The following is a 22,871-nucleotide window of genomic DNA, read 5'->3' as shown; positions in this document are numbered from 1 at the left end:
CCTAGAGTTGAACAATCTAGGTGTGTGGCATCTAACCTAGTGTTAGTAAACCTAGGTTGAACTAGTAAACCTAGAAGTGGATATCTAGGCAAAGATGATAAGAACCTAGCAAGTGTATCTAGGTTAAGTGATGTGGACATAGAACCTAGAGTGTTGGAACCTAGGTTGATGAGTATAGTGGTATAGCCACTAGATTGAGCTAGGTCGACAGTATAGGGTTGGCTATGAACCCTCGACCTGTGGTAAGTGGATTCCGGAATCCCAGGACTTATGATGTCCCTGGTACAGGCTAGGGCGTTCGTGCGACGATTTCGCCGCCGAGCTTGGTACCGTGGGTAGATTGGGGGCGATCACATGGAGATCACCGCCCGGGGCTTGAACCATTGTGCTGGCGTTTGTGCGACGATTTCGCCGCCAGAGTGGTTAAGCCATTTGAGGATCAGACCGCCAGAGTAGACTGAATCCATGCTGGGTAAGTACGATGCGGGTGCCTCCAGGTGACTGAGTCTGACATGATCGTTGTTGGGTGTGGTGCGACCCGTTCGCCGCCAGACGGTATGTCATGTCTCGAGCTCACGCTGGGTATGTGCAACGCGATCGCCACCGATGGTCAAGTCTTGTGACTCGAGCCGTCTTCAGCGTGTGCGACGATTTCGCCGCTAGGAGGCTGAGTCAGAGAGAGTGCGGTAGGCTGTTGAGCAGCCAGTGCGCGGACTATCCGCAGATGATTGACTCGAAGCCGAGTCGGGTGGTTAGCTATGATAGGGTAGAGGAACCCTTATGAGCCAGAGATAGAGGCTTGAGCTAAGGTAATAGAAACCTTAGAAGCCAGTGGTTGGTGTTGTGATCCTAAGGTAATAGAAACCTTAGAGTAAAGTTATGAGCTAAAGTAGCCAAGTAAAAGTAGAATTCATATGATCTACTAGTTGTTGCATGGTTTTCATATCGCATATCGTGAGGCATGGCATGTATTTCAATTGAATATATATATCTGTTGTATATTGTTGAACTAACATGTTGCAGTGCCTCCTCGGACCTATCGGTCGAGCTTTTCCCTTGGGTGGCCGTACCCACTGGGAACCATGGAGTTGGTTCTCACCCCACGTTGTTTTGGGGTTTTCAGGTCGTTCGTGTGCGGCGCGGCGGCGCGAGGCGAGGGCGTAGCTCAGTAGATAGCGCCCCACCACAGAGACCGAGGTAGAAGTACCCTGAGGCAGTCTAGCTTAGGGGACTAGAAGACAAGGAAAAACAAAATGTATTAAACTTGTAAACCCTAATGTGATGAGATTGTAATCTGGAAGTAAAAAATGTAAATAGGAACTGTGATGTAAAAGTGAATGAATCCTTATGCAATCTTGATTGATATCCGTTCCTGGTTGGAACATATCTATATTGTTTGGATTGCGACGCCTTGGACGTACTGGGGAGACTCTGTCCGCGTACAAAGGAATCCCCGGTCCGTTCGGCGGTCTGTTGTCGGCGCCGCGACCCGGTCCAAATAGGCGGTTGGTCGCGGGGCGTGACATAGGTACACACGTGAGCGGCGTGGCGGCGTAAGGAAAGGGCATAGCTCCGTAGTTAGCGCCCTACCCCAGAGACCAGAGATAGCCGTACCCCGAGGTGGTCTAGCTTAGGGGTATAGAGGACAAAGAATCAAACTTGTAATAATTTGTAGCAACTTGGATTGTATTTGGAAGTAGAATCTAGTTAAAGCAATGTAATATTTAATCTAAATGTTAAATTGTGACGAATGCTTGTAATAGCTAGTTGTTTATGTTTTTGATACTTCCTTATGCAATCTCTGCTTGAATACCGTTCCTAGTTGGAACCTCTTGTACGGTATTGATTGTGACGCCTTGGACATACAGGGGAGACTCTGTCCGTTCGGCGGTCTGTCAGCGTGCCCGAATCCGACCAAAGAGGCGGGCTCGGGGCGTGACGGATAAGATTGTATCAGAGCGTAAAAAGAGTATAAAAGAAACATAAAGAGAATAATAAGAAATTATTTAGTTGGACCTAGGAGACCCTAGGATAGTAAACCATAGGAGATTAAGGTTCGTGAGAGACGAGAACTTATGACTTATGGCGAAAGGTTAATGATTGGGTTATGTGGTAAACCTCTATAATGGATGTTAGACGTAGATCCAAGGTGCGGTGTATTCTCAACCAAGTGTGTTCATGTTGGGCGTACGACAACATGAAATCGAGTGAGGAGAATAGACGTCCTTGTATGACTTTCGCCCGATTTGAGTCGAAGTTAATTATTTTGTGTCCGACCTAGAGGGTCGAGAACTAACCGAGTTGTCGTGTTTCAGGAGACGATGGCACCACGTAGACGATCTTCGGCTAGATCGGCGCGGGATGGGACAAGTGATGTCCCTGAGCAATCTGAGGCGAGCGGAGACTTGGAACTTCGCGAACAGTTGGCCACACTTGTGGGTGTGGTGAGGCAACAAGCTGATATGGTGCAGCGGCAGCAGGAGGCTGCTATGCAACAAGGGGAGTAGATCAAGGAGCTCCATGAGTTGTTGGCACGACAGGCTGCGGCGGCTGCGCCGGTAGTAGCGCGCCGTGTACGGACAGGAATGGCGATAGATTCGGGGGCAGCGGCTCCTGGATCTGTGGAAATGGAGGCGGAGAAAGAGCGGGCCTTGGCAGCCCTTATGACCTTCAAGAGGTTTGATACGCTTGTCTTCGATGGAGAGAATGTCGATCCGTGGATCATGGAGATGTGGATTGACTCCATGAAAACACTCTTCGCGGAGCTGTACACCTTGGAGCAGGACAAGGTACCCCGAGCTGTGCATTGCTTGAAGCAGTCAGCAAAGGTGTGGTGAAAAGGCATTCGACGGAATCGATCGCCTAGTCTCCCTCCTATGGCGTGGGATGAGTTTCGGAGATTGGTGTTTTCGGCTTATTTCTCCGATACTGAAAAGAGAAAGCTTCAGGACAGGTTCAGGAAGCTGCGGCAAGGAGACCGCTCTGTGAGGGAATACGAACGAGAATTTTTTCGCATCGTGAATTGTGTCCCGGATGTGGTACAGGATGACAAGGATAGGGCCGATTGGTTCCTGCGTGGACTTCGACCGGGGATTTACAGGAGGGTGCAAATCCTTAGGCTCACGACCTTCGCGAAGGTGTTGGACCAAGCATTGTGGGCAGAGCACAGCGAGGCTTTCGTGCGTGAGGAGCACGAGCCTTATGAGCGCGAGCAAGGTGGAGTGAGGCCATTATCGAGTGGTTCAGGTGGTCAGTCAAGTTCCAGACACCACTCGAGGTCGTCCTCTACCCGATCCTCCCCAGGCTGCGTGATTTGTGGCGGTTCTCATTAGGCGCGACGATGTGTGCAGCGCGATGGAAAATGCCTTCGTTGTGGGCAACCGGGCCATATGCGGGATGAGTGCCCGCAAGGTGATAGCCGGGCCCTGCCACTGGTGACGGCCTATTCCTCTCTGGGACAGCCTGCGGGTGTGCCACCTGCGGCATGGTCGGGAGAGCGGCCGTTGAGGACGATGCAACCGGAGGGTTCGCGGCGGGCGCCAGGTGGCCGTGGATTCGCAACCCAAGTTGTGAAACCTGCTGCTGCTGATGACGTCAGGGCAGGTATGAGTTAATTAAAGCAAACATATGCTTTTGCATAGTCTCAAGTCGTTGCGTAGCATGCATTATTTAAGTGGCCAGTTGCTACTGTTATACGTTGCACTAGTATATTAGGGACCAAGTGGATAGGTAAGTACAGATACCCGAGCATGCTTGCATTGTGACAGTGTAGCGCCTGCTGGAGCAGGTAGAGAATAAGGTGGCACTAGCAAATTGCTAGTAAGGATTCTTGGACGAGGATGAGACTCGCGATGAGGATAAAATGGTGAAGCGACTCTCAAGGCAATAATTAGTATATTGCGAGAGTTGAGCCATGATGTTTGAGGATACCCGAATACTCCGAGAGTTTCGGATGTCGTTTCGGTAGGTCGGACAGTGAAAGTAGAATCACTGTTGAGAGGACGGCCGGTTAGTGGCCAAATACAGTCACATGGGCCTAGTAGTGCCTCGATGTGAGGTAGGCAGTTGAACCTGTGTAGTTGGTGTGCATAGGCAAGGTTGCCTAATGCTGGTTTAGTGTGGAACCCTGTAGTGGCGTGTAGAGCGCTCGAGTGTGGGTACTCGTAAAGTGCGGTTTCGATTCAGCCGGGTGAGTGGGTGTCACGTCCTGCCCCGAAACCGCTACCAATTTGGTCCGGTTCGGGCGCGGCGAACGGACGCCGAATGGACAGCACCTTCCCTGTCCGCCCAAGGCCAACAATCCGATCATGTACAAGAATTTGCCCAGAAAATAGAAATTCATACAAACACAATCACAAGGGCACGAACAGTGCCAACAACAAAGAGCAAGTAATCCACGAGTAAATACAAGTGAAATAAAGAGAGATTACTAGCTATTACATCATTGCATTCTTTTACATTTACATCCTTTTTCCCAAAATGAATACATGTTCGTCCAACAATACATAGCTCTCCAAGTCCTCACCTACAATATTCTCTCAATACAAGGTGATACTAATGCAAAAAGGAAAGCTGCTAATGTAACTACTGCGCGGGCGCGATGCCCTTGCCGCGGTCCTCGCCCGGCGTGCTCGAAATAGGCCCTGAAATGAAGTGGGGTGAGAACTATCTTCCATAGTTCCCAGTGGGCTCGGCCGCCGACTCCGCCGATCTCCCCACTAGGTCCAAGTGGGCACAAGAAACAACTAGATAGATAGATATATGCATATATCAAAGCGGTAAAGACATAATAGGAAAACTTTTCTATTATGCCCACAATTATGTGAAATGAATGCATGCATCATGTAGTAGAAGTTTACTATCTTGCTACCAAGTTCGATCTATGTTCAATAAGCAATGGTTCAATGACAGTGTTAGTGTTTCATTACCCAATTCTTGGCGATACCCTTGGGTTCGCCTACGCCTCACATATCCATCCCATAGGGTAAGGAGACTTCATGTGCCTCCGAACCCTAGACTGTCTGCGGACATCAACTCTGTCCCGATCCCGACACTCCGAAGTACTCGACGACATGGATGGCTATACCACCCCGGATGGCTATACCACCCCAATAACAGACCGTGAGCTTGTTCTATCCTCTCCACGTGAGGATACCCTACGAACTAGGGCCAACATTTCTCTCGGAACTCACATATTCCGACAATCATGTATATGTGCTTAGCTTTACTAAGTTCTTTGTCCACGAGTCATTTACTAGGGAATCCACCTATCCCTATGTTCACAAACCTCTAGTGTCAAATACACTATATTAATGCCACTCGTTTGTTCATTTATTGATCATATGCCACTCATTATGACACCAATTAGTCATCAAGTTCATCTCTTTTCTTTAGCACTATAGGATCCATGCTCCGACCCAATCCTTACCTATCCAATTCACCAAGTATTCCATTCACACTAGGTTGACATGTAGAAGCATAAGGAGAATGAACTACGATGCAATCCTACAATGCATATGCAAGAGATGAGATTTCATATGTTCTAAGACATAACAAGGAGTTCGGTTGCTTCGGGATGACACCCCCCAACTTCTAATGTCAATTGATGATGTAGAGGCTCAAAAAGTTCGTCCCGGCACTTCAAACGACGTGATCTCTGCCTCCTTCGAGGAAGCGAAGCCCGATCGGCCTTATTTTGCCGATAACTCCTCAACGGTTCCTCGGGTGCTCAAACCGACTTCGCCCATGCATTTCGTTACCTGTCAATTAGGTTTACAAGCAATTAAATGAGATCAATCCTCATTATTTCCAAAAACCCCAATTTGGGTGCCCTAGGGTTTACATCATGCAATTAGCACCATGAAATCCTAGCCTCTAGCTCTAATCCCCCATTAATGATGCTAGAGGTCCATTTGACCTAATTTCCAAAGCCAAAAACCCAAAAACCCTAAGTTCTACTATGCTAGGGTTTAGAGCTTACCTCTTGAGCTACTCCAATGGGATGAAGAGGGAGAGAGAAAGGTGGTGGAGATGATTTCCTCCAAGCTCTCCTCCTTCTTCTTCTTCTTCTCATTCTTCTTCTCTTCTTCTTCTCCTTCTCTTTTCTTTCTTCTCCTTCGTTTCTTTCTAGAGAGAGAGAGGGAAAGAATATGAGAGATGCGAGGGAAATGAGAGAGGGAGAGAGAGCCCTTTGCTCTCTATACTCTCTAACTAAGGCATAATTGCAGTCAAGCCCCTCAACTTTTATCCCTCACAACCCAGTCTGCCTGGGCATTTTCGCGCGGAGGGACCGGTCTCTCCCCTTTGGGGACCGGTCCCTAAGGACCCTCCCGCATTCACGCGTTCGGGAACCGGTCCCCCCCCAGCCTGGGGACCGGTTGCATCGTGCGTCCGCCGCAACCACCAGCTACGGGGACCGGTCCTTCCCTCCAAAGACCGGTCCCCGAGAGCAACAATGGTGCGCAGAGGGTTTTCCCTGCGCACCAAGCTTACGGGAACCGGTCCCTCATTCCAGGGACCGGTCCCCGAGAGCTGAATCTGCCAAGTGCAGATTTTTACACTATTAGCTCTCGTGGACTCCAAATCCAATGCACTTTTTGGGTTTTAGACATCTTCGGCTTTTCCGAAGCATACCCACTCGACAAATAGTCGATCATGGACGAAGTCCAACTCTCGGATTTCGAGAATTCGCTTTCTCACAGTGGGTGTTGGCAGTAGCACTTTAGCATGGCAAAGTGTAAAGCGGGCCATGGATCACTCGTAGGGCTGGTGGCTCACACTAGGTGCATAGGAGCCGATAGTGTAGTACACTGAACTTTAGCAAATTGCGAAGTTCGAGTGTGGGGATGATAAGTAGAACTATTCTACATCTTCTGAAAGGCTTAGACAAGTTTTTGGACAAGTTAGAGAAGTGATTGAATGGCCGGAACAAGAAAGTGTATTTCTGGCGAAATTTTGCATTGTGTACCGGTACAGCCATCACCTTGTACCGGTACACATTGGCAGATACGTGGCAGCAAGACTAATTTGATAATTTCACATCTAATACCTATCTTTATCTTCCCAGCATGACTTCTGGAGCTTGGTGGATGATGCTAGAGCTCAGAGAAAAGGTTTTGCACCTATCTTATTTTCTCTCTCTAGGGTTTCTCTCTCTTCGAGTAGAAATTGCCGAATCGAGCTTATTTCGCGCCACGCTCGATGCTCGCTGATTGGAAGACTCAAGGGAAGTCTTTGGAACGTGGGGAGAAGGATTCTTACTGAATTTCTGAGGTCCTATCACCAGGGGAAGCTGAGTTACAGCTTTTGATAGGTATTTTGCTTAAGACTTCTCTAATTTGAAGTTTAGTATCGGAATTTGAGTTGTTTTAGCTTCTTTGCTCCCAGCTAAGTTGGAAAGGGATTCCAGTAGAGTTATCTAGTTGTGATTTACCTACTTTAGTTCGGGGAAAAGCTGCTTTGAGGCTTGATAAAGGTAATTAGTTATCTATGACTCTATTTTGGAACTATACGAGGTTGAATCAAGTAAATTGATGCAATTTGGAATTGTTTGTTCGCAGCAGATTTCCGAATCGATTTGAGCTGAATTGTGACCTTCGGGGCTGGTTTGAAAGGTGTTTCAACTAAGGGTAAGCAGAAATTTCAGTTAGAAATCGGATTAAGTAAGATTCCGACAATATTACCTAGTATACAAGTGTTCTAATGCCGTTTGGCGATTGTTCGCAGCAAGGTTGCAACCGACCCTCAGAGTATTTTCGGCTGATATTGGAAAGCCTTTAGAGGTTAAACTTGGAGTACTAAACTGAACCAAAACGGGGAATTCAGCTTCAACCTTGTATAAGGTTGAGAATTTTGCCGAAATTGGACTTTAGGTAATAGCTTCAATGCGATTTTGATACTCAGTTTTCAGCAGGTTTGAGACCTAGCGAGCTGAATTTCGGGACTCATTTGGGGCTGGATCGAGCTTAGTGCTAGGAGGGTTTGACCTAACCAGAGCAAGTGAAGCTCCCCTATGTTCTATATAATACTATAGAATTGGTACATAGGTGCATTTTTGTGATTATGTGATTAATAAAGGACTTGGAACATGTCACCATAATATTGATACATAATTGAGATGAAATCTCTATGAAGTAGAGAAAACTTATGCATAGAAGTATTTATGTTTAAGTTTAGTTCAGTTAAATGACTAATGGACAATTTATTATGTTCCTATAAAGTAGAGAACAATGACATTTCTTATGATTATTTTGATAGTGCCATGATAGTGGAAAGTTTTCGAATGCCATATTGAATTTAGCATTACTTTCGTGTGCTTACTAATCTAGTGGATACTAGCTATTGCCACTATTTATTATATTGAAATTACTATCAAAAGATCGAGAACGAGAATATTGCAAGTTAAAACGTGATGAGTGAGACATATTGGACTATGGACTTTGCTTGCTTGCCATTGTGCTCATTCGCACACGCTTGTGAGGGTAGCTCCCTACAAGCCGGCACTCCGGAGTTGGCCTACGCGACAGATTGCTCGCCCGTGCGGGATTGAGTGCCGAAGTGGATTGCCGTGGGGAGTGCATACTACCATGGGGCTATTAGGCGCGGCGCAAGCTGGACTACCTTGTGTAGGTCCTGATGAATCAAATAACTTAATAAATGATAGTAATGAATGATTACCATTACAGTTTATTGTACTTACTTACATGCTCATGCCTACAGTAATTGCTATGCTTATATTGTTCAGTTAATTCATTTACTGTTGGAAAGTGTGATCAGATGTTTACTACCTATTCGCATTGTAGATATATATCATGCAATTACTGTTCTTATAGTTCATTTAGTACATCATGAGCCTAGTGGTATAATTCGCCGAGGCTGGCGGCTTACCCATTGGGAACTATTGTTTAATAGTTCTCACGCCCTTTTTATTATTGTATTTACAAAGCCACCTACAGGAGAGGCTAGGGATCGCGGCAAGGGAGTCGCGTCTAGCTAGACATAACTTGATATTTGCTAGTTGATCACCTTGCTACTCGTGCCACGGCCGAGGGTGATGTGCCCGTGTATAGAGAGACTACCATTGTACATGTATTTTGAGTAACCCTGTGATGTATATGAGTAGTTTGAATCGGGGATTTTAGTTTTGATATCTCTCTGTGATGTTGAGATTTTGGATTATATACTCACTGTTTTTCTGATAATGGTATTATTGACTTATACTTTGCTCTGATATCAGGATAGGATTCTTCTATGTTTTTCTTCTATTGACATGTTTTCTTTGTAGACGCCTTATATACTGCAGGTGTATGGCGGGTCTGTGTACGTACCGGATATGCTTCCGCTGGTACCCGGGCGTGACAGATTATAGTGGTATAAGAGCCTAGGATTGAGTCTTAGGAGACCTAGCGAACCTTAGGTTGGTTGGACTATAAGAGTAGGCTCGTGAGAGACGAAGTCTAGTTAAGTTCTAGCGAAAGTATTTTGATTGAGTATCTTATAAACTCCGAATGGTAGGAGTTTGATTGGAATGTGCAATTACTAACTTTACAGACGGCCACATTGGCGGCCGACAATGTGACATCGGAAGTTAGTATATGTTACATTTCATTACTTTCGCTTGATTGAGTGGTTATATAAGACGTGGGGGTTCAATAGTATAAGTTTTATTAATCCATGTTTGTTTTTGTGTTGCAGTTCATTATGCCTTCGACTCGTTCTAGAACTGCCGATGCAGCCGAGGCAGCTGGGACGGAGGAAGTGGAAACCTCCGCTACTTCCGGATCTAGTAGGGTTCGTGAGCTTTAGGATCAGCTTGCAGCTTTGACTGATCTGGTGACGCGGCAGGCAGCGGCAGCACAGCAACAGATAGATGCTGCGCGCCGACAGGAGGAAAGAATGAAGTGGTTAGAGGATTTACTACTGCGGCAGACGACTGATAGAGAGATTCCTGATCCTATGCCGACAGTGCCAGAAAGGGATACGACAGCGAGAGCACAATCACCAGTACAAGATACCTCACCAGTAGCTCCGAGGGTAGAGACCCGACAGGAGGCAGTAGTACCACCACCAGTACATGTGGCTGTGACCGGGACAGTGTTGCCAGAGATGGTGGGGATTGAGGAGCGAGAGCGGATGATGGAACGACTGAATGAATTTCGTCGTTGCAATCCTCGTATCTTTGACGGTGAAAAAGCGGATCATTGGGTAGACGAGAAATGGCTGATGCACTTGAAGAAGCTATTCTATGATACTTTTGTTGAGGAGCGATACCGAGTTTGGTTTGCGACACACCATCTGGACGGCGAGGCCTACAGGTGGTGGACGGACATCCGTGAGGATCCCCATGTTGATTTGTCCACTATTACATGGAAAAGGTTTAAGGAATTACTGTTGACGACCTACTTCCCGCAAAGTATAAAGAGACAGATGGAAAGGGATCTGCGAAATCTGAGACAGGAAGGCAAGACAGTGGCAGAATATGAGCGGGAATTCTCCCGATTACTGCATTGCATTCCTTTTGTGGTTAGAGATGACGAAGATAAGGCTCGTATCTTCGAGGTAGGGTTGCGACCTGTGATCTTTAGGTTGGTCCAGGCGTCCAACCTATCGACTTACAGGGAGGTGGTGAACCGGGCACTAATTGTTGAGAAGGGGGCAGAGATTATGAAGGAAAGAGAGCTTGTGGATCGAAGTAAAGCTAAAAGACCAGTGGGTGAGAGTAGTGGTCAGCAGTCTTTTAGAAGACCACCGAAGTATCCGAGAGGCCAGTCAAGTCAGTCGAGAAGGCGAGGTTCTTCAGCACCCCGGGGAGCGCCCGAGCGTCGTCGACAGCCGCGTTGTGTCATATGTGGTGGGCCTCATTTTCCGCCACAGTGTCCACAACATGGGGGCAAGTGTTTTATCTGCGGCCAGGAGGGCCACTTTCGCTCAGAGTGCCCAAGAGGTTCTTCGCCTGCCCCATCATCAGCATCTGCACCTGCATCTTCAGCTCCGAGTCAGGGGACCCCGACAGCACCGTATCAGTTTAGACGACCACCGGGACAGCGGCAGTCTGAGAGTTCTTGGCAGGGTTCGAGTGGGCGTATGTCTGCCGCCCAGACTGAGGAGGCCGCAGCGGCAGAGGAGGTCGTGGCAGGTATTATTATGATTTATGATGTTCGTGTTCGTGCATTATTTGATACTGGTGCTTCGCATTCTTTTATTGATCGGCAGTTTGCCGAGTTGCATAGCATTCAATTAATACCTACTTTGCATCCGGGACGAGTGATCGTGCCCAACCATACCTTAGATGTTCATGAGTTCTGCCCTCGCTGCCCCGTTCGGGTAGGTGACTGGATTATGCCAGTGGATTTATTAGCACTACACAAACTAGGGGAGTTTGATGTAGTATTAGGTATGGATTGGTTGACACAGTATTATGCTACCATTGACTGCACAAATAGAACAGTGATCTTTAGGAAACCGGGTCAGCAGGAGTTTATTTATAAGAGGTGTCAGAGTTCATTGTTCGCAATGACAATTAGCTCTTCGCGAGCGCAACAGTTGATACAGAGAGGTTGTGTAGCCTATTTGGCTAGTATTTCTGTGAATGACGGAGAAGCAGTCAAGATTGATGATATTCCGGTTGTGCGGGAATTCGGGGATGTGTTTCCAGCTGAATTGCCTGGTATGCTACCTGATAGGGAAGTGGAGTTTGTGATAGACCTTGTCCCTGGGACGACCCCAATTTCAAAAGCACCCTATAGGATGGCACCTGCCAAATTGAAAGAGCTGAAGGCACAGTTGCAAGATCTCTTAGATAAAGGCTTCATTCGATCGAGTGTATCACCCTGGGGGGCACCGGTGTTATTTGTTAAGAAAAAAGATAGATCTCTTCGATTGTGTGTGGATTATCGAGAAATTAACAAAGTCACAATCAAGAATAAATATCCATTGCCCAGAATCGATGATTTATTCGATCAGTTGCAAGGATCGAAAGTATATTCCAAAATTGATTTGCAATCAGGTTATCATCAGCTTAAGATCAAGCCTGAAGATGTTTCAAAGACTGCTTTTAGGACACGGTATGGGCATTATGAATTCACAGTTATGCCATTTGGACTGACAAATGCCCCGGTAGCCTTTATGGATTTAATGAACCGTGTCTTCAAGCCCTATTTGGACAGGTTTGTGGTCGTGTTCATCGACGATATCTTGATCTATTCTCGAAGTGACGAGGAGCATGAAAACCATTTAAGAATGGTGTTGCAAGTACTTCGAGAAAAGAAACTGTTTGCAAAGTTAAAGAAATGCGAATTTTGGCTTCGAGAAGTAGCATTTCTGGAACATATAATTTCAGAAACAGGGATAGCTGTGGATCCAAAGAAGATTGAAGCCATTAAAGATTAGCCTAGGCCGACCAGTGTTACTGAGATTCGGAGTTTCCTTGGTTTGGCAGGATACTACCGAAGGTTTGTAGAAGGATTTGCGAAGATGTCGACTCCGCTCACCCACTCACAAAAAAAGAAGCTAAATTTCTGTGGAATAAAGCCTGTGAAAGAAGTTTTCAGGAGCTGAAAGAACGATTGACTACCGCCCCGGTTCTGGCACTACCTGTTACTGGGGTGGATTACGTGATTTACAGTGATGCGTCGCTGAATGAATTGGGGTGTGTTCTAATGCAGAATGGCAGAGTCATTGCTTATGCATCCCGCCAGTTAAAGGATTATGAAAAGAATTACCCTACACATGATCTAGAGTTGGCAGCTGTGGTTTTTGCCCTAAAGCTTTGGCGCCACTACCTCTACAGCGAGCGTTGCAAAGTTTACACTGATCATAAAAGCTTAAAGTATCTGTTTACTCAAAAGGAACTAAACTTGAGACAATGCAGATGGTTGGAGTTGCTCAAGAATTATGATTTGACTATTCTATATCACCCGGGAAAAGCTAATGTTGTAGCAGATGCTTTAAGTCGAAAATCGACGAAAAATTTGGCGATGTCGATAACCACGCAACCGCTTTTGGTAAAGAAAATAGAACAGTTGAATTTGAAAGTTGTAGCTCCTGACACGCCTTGGCGACTTATGTCATTGGTTGTGCAACCTACCCTGATCGATCGAATTAAAGAAAAGCAAGCTCAAGACCAATTTCTGCAAAAGATTCGAGCAAAGATCACTGTTGATTATGTTGGTGACTTTCGAGTGGATGATCAGGGGTTGTTAAAATTCTGCAATCGACTTTGTGTACCAGCAAACTCAGATATTAAAGAGAAAATTTTAAAGGAAGCACATCGGGCACCGTATACCTTGCATCCCGGAAGTACGAAAATGTATAAAGATTTGAAGTTGATTTACTGGTGGCATGGAATGAAAAAGAAAGTTGCAGACTTCGTAGCTAAGTGCTTAACCTGTTAGCAGGTTAAAGCTGAACATCGACTTCCAGCAGGAAAGCTTCAGAGTTTACCCATACCCGTGTGGAAATGGAAGAGGATTACTATGGATTTTATTGTTGGATTACCTCGCTCACAGGCAGGCCATGATGCGATTTGGGTGATTGTGGACAGATTGACCAAATCTGCCCACTTTATTCTGATTCATACGATTTGATCAGGAGAGAAACTCGCACAACTGTACCTTGATGAAATTGTGCGATTACACGGAGTACCTGCTTTTATTGTTTCAGATCGCGATACCCGATTTGTATCACATTTCTAGAGGAGTTTACAGGAGGCTCTGGGTACCCGATTGGATTTTAGTACTGCTTTCCACCCCTAGAGTGACGGGCAGTCTGAGCGTACCATCCAGACCCTTGAGGATATGTTGCGGGCCTGTGTGATTGATTTCCAGGGCGGTTGGCCACAGTTCCTACCTATGGCAGAATTTGCTTATAACAATAGTTATCAAGCAAGTATTCAAATGGCACCGTTTGAAGCCCTTTATGGTAGAAAGTGTAGATCACCACTTCATTGGAGTGAAGTAGGTGAGAGGCTGGTTTTGGGTCCAGATGTGCTACAAGAGGCCGAAGCTAAAGTTCGACTTGCACGAGAACGTCTACTGACAGCTCAAAGTCGACAAAAGAGCTATGCGGATAAATGTCGGCGAGAATTGGAATTCCAGGTTGGCGACTATGTATTCTTAAAGGTTTCACTAACAAAAGGAGTTAAGAGATTTGGTATTCGAGGAAAGTTGAGTCCTCGATTTATTGGACCCTACGAGGTGTTGGAGCGGATAGGCCCGGTAGCGTATCGGCTTGCTTTGCCGCCAAACCTATTGGGAGTGCACAATATTTTTCATGTATCTACACTTCGGAAATATGTTTTTGATCCAACCCACATATTAGAAAATACCCCAGTGGATTTGCGAGAAGATTTGAGTTTTGAGGAACATCCCGTGAGAATCCTAGCTCGAGAGGTGAAACGGCTTCGAAACCGCGAGATACCCTATGTGAAGATCCTTTGGAGCAACCATGATAAACGGGAAGCCATATGGGAATTAGAAAGTGCAATGCTGGAGCACTATCCCCACCTTTTCTCACCGGAATCTTGAGGTAATTGTTTAAAGTTTCGCGGAAGAAACTTCTTTTTTTAGAAGGGGTGACTGTAGTACACTGAACTTTAGCAAATTGTGAAGTTCGAGTATGGGGATGATAAGTGGAACTATCCTACATCTTCTAAAGGGCTTAGACAAATTTTTGGACAAGTTAGAGAAGTGATTGAATGGCCGGAAGAAAGAAAGTGCATTTCTGAAGAAATTTTGCATTGTGTACCGGTACAGCCATCACCTTGTACCGGTACACATTGGCAGATACGTGGCAGCAAAACTAATTTGGTAATTTCACATCTAATACCTATCTTTATCTTCCCAGCATGACTTCTGGAGCTTGATGGATGATGCTAGAGCTCAGAGAAAAGGTTTTGCACCTATCTCATTTTCTCTCTCTAGGGTTTCTCTCTCTTCGAGTAAAAATCGCCGAATCGAGCTTATTTCGCGCCACGCTCGATGCTCGCTGATTGGAAGACTCAAGGAAAGTCTTTGGAACGTGGGGAGAAGGATTCTTACTGAATTTCTGAGGTCCTATCACCAGGGAAAGCTGAGTTGCAGCTTTTGATAGGTATTTTGCTTAAGACTTCTCTAATTTGAAGTTTAGTATCGGAATTTGAGTTGTTTTAGCTTCTTTTGTAACATACTACGTCCCTCGTAAATCGTGCCGAGTTTCGTCAAAATGAGCGGAACCCGAAGTGGAACGAGTTAGCATGGACCCCTAGGTGCATTAGAGTCCATAAATGAAGCTAAAGGGACCCGAGAGAGCAAATCTGAAAATCTGGCTAAGTCCCAGATTTCAAGCTCTCGGGGACCGGTCCCTGAAGGAGAGACCGGTCCCCGTGCGCGTAGCCTGCCAGGAAGTCCTGAGGCAACCGGTCCCTGGTGGTGAGACCGGTCCTCGGGAGACCGGTCCCTGAAGGGCAGACCGGTCCCTCGCTGCGCAACAGCAGAAAAGCTCGAAAATTTGGCTAAGTCCTGGAACACCCACGTTCGGGAACCGGTCCCTGGTCGGGGAGACCGGTCCCCGACGGCGAAAAATGCCCAGTCTGGGCAGCTCAAGAGGAAACAAGTGGAGGGGCTTAAGTGCAATTGTTACAACACTATATATGACTCATCCCCTCTCTCCCACAGCCATTCCCACCCTTCTCACCCATTTCCTCTCGTTCTCTCTCTAGAACTCATGCTCTAGGGCTTGGAGAAGAAGAAGAAGAAGTGAAGAAGAGGAGGATTTGGAGGCTTTGGAGGGTTCTACAAGCTCTCCTATAAGAAGGACTTGGAGGAGCTAGGGCTAAGGTGAGTTTTTGGTAGAAATGAGCCTAGGGTTTGGATTTTGGTTTAGAAAATGGGAGCTTTGTGCTCCCCAGAGGCTTTAAAGGCTCTTTTGAGCCATGTACACCATGGTTTCCATGAGAGCTCAAAGTGCTCTCATGGTGAATCCTTGGAAGTGGTGTTTGGAGCCCTAGAGTTGGTACCAAAGGTCTAGAAACCTTACTAGAGTGCTCCTTAGATGATTCTAGGCTATTGTTTGCTTAAGGTTGGGATCGATTCGTGGGGAAACCCTAAATGACAAAATTAGGGCTTGGATTTGGGGCTTTTGCCCTAGGGTTTTTCGGGGACAAATTGACCCCGTAGAAACCTAATTGAGGGTGTTCTAAACGCATGGGACGACTTCGTTTAACATTGCGAAAGTGATAGAGTATAGTTCGTGTACAAAAAGGCCTAATATGGCACTATTTTGATTATAGGGCACGGGATCGGCTTTCGTAAAGTGCGGGAGCTTTCATAATCTACACCCACACAACCAATAGAGGTGGGGGGTGCACGCCGGAATCGTTGGATTCCCTTCTATGTCTGTTTTCTCTATTCTTGAGCATATATGTACATATACACACCCATTCATGCATAGTAAGGTAGATACATGTGGAACTTGGTTTGACTTCACTTATGTGTTTCGAACATAGTGGATGATAGAACCAAAATGGACATGTGTGATTGAACCCTCAAGTTGTGTGAATGTGAGAATGGACTTGGACAATAGACAACATGGGTGACATTGACATAGAAACAAGATTTGCATTGAGAGATGAACCGTTGATTATAGTTTAACCCATTTGGCATCGTCAAAGGTAAAGCCTTGGGAGTGGCAAGAATGAATAGGTAGAGACCTATCGTAATATTAGCATTGTGACTAGTGGCTATGAGTCCTCAAGTTGAGGATTAGATCGATACTCACATTTCGTCTTGGCTTGAGGGAGGTCGCTCCCCCTCGGTTTATGTGTTGAAAGAAAAACGCTTTGTAAAATTATAGTTTCAATCCGATATTAATTTTAAGTTTTGATAAATTCTTATTTTCTAAAATTTTGCAAATTAAAAACCAGTCGCTTAAATTAATTTGTGTACTTATTTATTTGTATGCTTAATCCGACTAATGTGGTGTATGGTTGCTTACCCAGGTACTGAGACCGATTCGCAGGGCGGGGCTGGGAGCGAGTGAACGTTAGATGTAGCTAGATTTGATTCTAGCCTCTTCGTCTTATTTCTATTGCATTTAGATATGAACTTTGAACTTCGTAGATAATCATTGTTTATCTGTTTCTACTTTGTTATTTCATCGTACCCATATTTGTTACTTAAAGCACTAGTTAGACTAAATTTTGTTTGAATTGCATAATAAACTATATTTCTGCTTATATGTGATTTTCTTTGATTCTAGTTGAAATTAAATTGATGACCTCATCTTTCGACAGTTTGGATTTCTATTTTTATGATCATCTTTTGTATGTATTTTGTCTGATTCTGTAGCCTTGCATATTTATTAAATTAGTAGATATGCGGCGTCTGTTATGCCTCGGGTTTGGGGCGTGACAGATAAATGGTATCAGAGCCTAGGTTTAAGATCTTTTGTAACTTTAAGGTATAGGATTGTGAGAGTTTATTAGGACGTGTGAGGATGGGTAAAAAGTAGGCGCGTGTTTGATTCTATTTGATTATTGTTTACAGTTTTCGTTAATGTTTTGCATTTACGTGTTTGTGATATCCTCTCCTGTTAAGATGGTGCGTCCGACCCGTCGTGGCAACACCAATAATGAGCAACCGAGGAACCCGCCTCCAGCCAGATCCGGAGATGCAGATCTAGACGTCACCTTAGCCTTACTTTTGAATACCACGTCCTCGGCAGCCGTTCCACCTATCCAAAATCCGCTTCAGTCAACTATAGCGCCTCCAACGAACCCTTCGGCTTTTGTTCCACCGCTGCAGCAGACTTTTAGTACGGGGATACCTTCGACGGCCGCTCCCACTACCTTTTCATTTCCGCCGTCGACTGCACCTTCTGGTTTTGTTCCACCGCCGCCACAACCTACTATTCCCACCCACTCCGCCACTTTACCGCAGAGCACCACAATGGATCCCCTGGTCGCTACCCTGATACAAGCTGTGGTCGGGCTAGTTCAGACTCAGCAACAAAATTTACAACAGAATCCGGTTCCTAGTGCCGCGGAGCCAAGTTCCAGAGTTCGAGAGAGGAGCATCAACGAATTTAAGAAGTCTGCTCCTCCACCTTTTTCGAGCGCTACAAACCCGGACGAAGCGGAAAATTGGATCAAGGAGATGGAAAAGCATTTACGGCAATGCAGTGCACCGATGAAGAGAAGGTCAGATTCAGGACCTTCATGCTTCAGGGCAGAGCGAATAATTGGTGGGAAAGCGAGTTGAGGACTCGCAGTAGCGTTTTATCAGCCATTTCGTGGAAGGATTTTCGATCGGCGTTTTATGCTAAGTACTTTCCAAGGAGTAAACTTCGCCAGCTCGAGAGGCAATTCCTAGATCTAAAGCAAGGGTCCATGTCTGTAGGGGAGTACGAGGCCGAGTTTGATCGACTCTCTCAATTTGCTCCGAAATTGGTGGATGAAAATGAATCGCAGGGCAAAAGGTTTGAAAAAGGACTGAATGGATAAATCCGTACTGGTCTCGCGCCTCTACACCTTGAGACATACGACGAAGTTGTTTCAAGAGCAAAATCCTTAGATTCAGTATGGAGACAGACTCGAGAGGAGCGCAATGCAAATCAGAAGAAGAGAAATAGAGATTCTTTCAGAAAGGGAGATCGGAATGCAAGAGGGTCGGACAGATCTAGTGATTCTGGGAGATCGCGTAATACGCCAGCTCCTCATGGTGGACCACCAAATCGGGATCAGAAGTCGAAATGCTTAGTTTGTGGAGGGTCGCATAAGGATTCCGACTGCAGACATGTGACTGTCGGTTGCTTCAGATGCGGCGACTTGAACCATCGGATAGCTCAGTGCCCTTTACTTAGCACTGACTCTAGCACTGGATCCAAGCCTCAGGAGAAATTTGCTGCTTCAGCCGGTCGTGATCGTGCCCCTCCTACTGGTCAGCCTAGAGGTGGAAGGCCTCGGACGCAAGGTCGTGTCCAGGCTCTCTCTCAGCAGGATGCCCAGGCATCTAATGCCGTGGTCTTAGGTATTCTGCCAGTAAATTCTGCTTTTGCCTATGTTCTCTTTGATTCTGGAGCTACACATTCTTTTGTATCTTCTGCTTTTGTTCGAAAGTCTATGTTAACCTTTGAACCTTTGGATTATACTTTATGTGTTGGTACGCCTTTGGGGGAGGAGTTTGTGATTGACCGAGTTTGTAGGAGCATGGTCAAATTGGATAATAGGAGCTTATTGGCAAATCTCCATGTTATGGACATGCGAGACTTTGATGTGATTTTGGGGATGGACTGGCTTTCGTCCCACTTTGCTACTTTGAATTGTCGGGAGAAGCGGGTGGAATTCAACATTCCTGGGAAGGCAAATTTTGCTTTTCTTGGGAATGGAGCTTACACTCCACCTTCGATTATTTCTTCATTTCAGACTACTCATCTCTTAAGGAGTGGCTGCGCTGGATTTGTGGCTCTGGTGAAAGATCTGAATTTAATTACTCCGAGATTAGAAGACATCCCGATAGTAAATGAATTTCCGGATGTTTTTCCAGAGGACCTCCTTGGACTACCGCCAGATAGGGAGATTGAATTTCGTGTTGATTTAGCTCCAGGAACATATCCAATTTCAAACACACCTTACCGGATGTCACCAGTTGAGCTCAAGGAATTGCAAGTGCAACTTCAGGAACTTCTGGACAAGGGATTCATTAGACCAAGTGTCTCCCCTTGGGGCACTCCAGTACTTTTCGTCAAAAAGAAGGATGGTACTATGAGATTATGTATCAATTATCGTGAGCTAAACAGAATGACTGTGAAGAATCGATACCCCTTACCGAGAATCGACGACTTATTTGATCAGCTTCGCGGTGCAGAAGTCTTTTCCAAGATTGATCTACGATCAGGATACCATCAGCTGAAGGTCAGAGCCGAAGATATACGCAAAACTGCTTTTCGCACACGCTATGGGCATTACGAGTTTCTGGTAATGCCTTTTGGATTGACTAACGCTCCAGCCGCTTTCATGGATCTGATGAATAAAGTATTCAAACCCTTCTTGGATAAGTTTGTTGTCGTATTCATAGACGACATTCTGGTGTACTCTAGCAGTTCAGCTGAGCATAGGAAACATCTCAGGATAGTTTTGGAAACTCTTCGAAAAAGGAAGCTCTACGCTAAGTTTAAAAAGTGTGAATTTTGGTTGCAAAGTGTTTCCTTTCTTGGACATATTGTGTCTAAGGAAGGTATTTCAGTAGATCCTACAAAGATAAAAGCTGTGAAAAATTGGCCACGACCAAGCAATGTCACTGAGGTTCAGAGTTTCGTGGGTTTAGCAGGATACTATAGAAGATTTGTGAAAGGTTTCTCCCGCCTTGCTGCACCATTGACTCAGTTGACACGAAAAGGAGTTAAATTTCAGTGGTCGGATAAATGCGAACAAAGCTTTTTGGAGTTGAAGAAACGCTTAATATCAGCACCTATCCTTACCTTACCTATTAGTGGTGAGGGATTCACTATTTACAGTGATGCCTCGAAGAAAGGATTGGGATGCGTCCTGATGCAGAATGATAAAGTGATTGCCTATGCTTCCCGACAGCTGAGGCCATTTGAGGAGAACTACTCAACCCACGACTTAGAATTGGCAGCAGTAATCTTTGCACTGAAAATTTGGAGACATTACCTCTACGGCGAGCCTTGTGAGATTTTTACCGACCACAAAAGTTTAAAATACATCTTCACACAAAAAGAACTGAATATGAGACAAAGGAGGTGGCTAGAATTGTTGAAAGACTACGATGTGACCATCAAGTATCATCCGGGCAAAGCCAACGTCGTAGCCGATGCCCTCAGCAGAAAATCAATAGAGAATATAGCGACATTGGTTACTTCTCAGCGACATATTTTAGAGGATCTCAGACGGCTCGACATAGAAATTCACATCCATTGGTCTGAAGCTCATCTGGCTAACCTGCAGGTTCAACCTACACTGATTGATAGGATCAAGTCAGCCCAGGCGAATGATATACATCTTCAGAAAACTCGACATTTAGTGGAATCAGGAGCACAATCAGAGTTTAGAATTCACGAAGATGGCTCCTTGAGATTTAGGAATCGGTTATGCGTTCCTAAGGATTCGGACTTTAAAAATGAAATTTTGAAAGAGGCTCATTATTCGGGATATTCAGTGCACCCTGGAGGAACCAAAATGTACAGAGATTTGAAGAACGTCTTCTGGTGGAGTAATATGAAAAGGGAGATTGCAGAGTTCATGGCTAAGTGTTTGACTTGCCAGCGTGTGAAAGTCGATAAGTAGAGATCAGCCGGCTTACTTCAGCCCCTTCCTATTCCTAAGTGGAAATGGGAGAGAATAACTATGGATTTTGTTACTCGACTACCTAGAAGTGAGAAGAGCAATGACGCGATTTGGGTCATAGTTGATAGATTGACTAAGTCAGCGCACTTTCTGGCTGTAAATACGGGTATGACTTTGGAGAAACTAGCGGAGCTCTATATTGCACAAATAGTACGTCTACATGGTGTTCCAGTTTCGATCATGTCTGATCGTGATTCAAGGTTCGTGGCTCACTTCTAGAAAGGATTACATAAAGCTTTGGGAACCACACTGGACTTCAGTACCGCCTTCCATCCGCAGACAGATGGCCAGTCCGAGAGGACGATTCAAATTTTAGAAGACATGTTACGCTCTTGTGTAATCGATATGAAAGGCTCTTGGGATCATCACCTACCATCGGTTGAGTTTGCCTACAATAATAGCTTCCAGGCCAGCATTCAAATGGCTCCCTTCGAAGCTTTGTATGGAAAGAAGTGTAGATCCCCTCTGTGTTGGGATGATGTTGGTGAGAGAAAGCTACTTGGCCCGGAAATTGTGCAGCAAACTATTGAGAAGGTTCATTTGATTAAGGAGCATCTCAGAGCAGCTCAGAGTCGGCAGAAGAGCTACGCCGATAATCGAAGAAGACCGCTCGAGTTTGAAGTCGGAGACCGTGTCTTCTTGAAAGTGTCACCCTCAAGAAGTATTATGCGCTTTGGAATCCGTGGGAAGCTTAGCCCTCGTTATGTGGGCCCTTTTGAGATACTTGAAAGAATTGGTGACGTAGCGTACAGACTTGCCTTACCGCCTTCTTTAGCTGGAGTGCACAACGTATTTCATGTATCTATGTTGAGAAAATACGTTCACGATCCGAGCCACGTGGTAGTGCCAGAACCTTTGCAGCTTAGAGAAGATCTGTCTTATGACGAACAACCGATACGTATTGTGGACCGAAAGGAGCAAGTTTTGAGGAGGCAGACCATCCCATATGTTAAAGTCCAGTGGAGCAACCATTCCAAACGAGAAGCTACTTGGGAACTTGAAGAGCAGATGAGGAAGAAGCATCTCCAACTCTTTGAGAGCTAAGGTGTGTTTAGTTTAGAGGACTAAACTCCTTTTAGGAGGGGTGGATGTAACACCCCACACTCTTAACTTTTTGTTTTGACTCCAATTCACTTTAAGTTTGGACCATTTCGTAAATTCGGATCTTCAAGGGACTCGGCGGCATATTGTTGTTTAATTAGCCCTAACTAATTAAATCCTTTCTATTCATACGAGCCTACCCCCACCCGATCCATCTATCTCTCTCCCTCATTCGACCATCTCTCTCTCCCGCTCGCTCGCTCTCCTCTCCATGTCCGTACGGCCTCCACTGTTTCGCCCGTGCGTGCGCGACGCCCTCTGATCATAGCCGTCGTCGCCATCACCCGTAGCCGCCTCCGCCGTAATCCTCATCCATCGATATTTTGATTCGTCATTGTTTTTCCGCCTTCAAGGTCTTTTCTTTTATTTCCTTACACTTATTCTTGATAAGATCTGATTCTTTATTCATTGTTGTATGGTTATTTTGAATACC

At 45.6% G+C, this 22,871-nt stretch overlaps 1 pseudogene; it reads left to right on the top strand.

Moving 5' to 3' along the window:
* The first annotated feature begins 18,148 nt into the window (after window positions 1–18,148).
* On the top strand, window positions 18,149–22,381 carry LOC109706126 (annotated as a pseudogene).
* Window positions 22,382–22,871: the final 490 nt, after the last annotated feature.

Source organism: Ananas comosus, unplaced genomic scaffold (assembly GCF_001540865.1).
Source record: "Ananas comosus cultivar F153 unplaced genomic scaffold, ASM154086v1, whole genome shotgun sequence".
NCBI lineage: Eukaryota > Viridiplantae > Streptophyta > Magnoliopsida > Poales > Bromeliaceae > Ananas > Ananas comosus.
The sequence above is the reverse complement of the archived record's forward strand: the minus strand, read 5'-3'. Positions and strand labels throughout refer to the sequence as shown.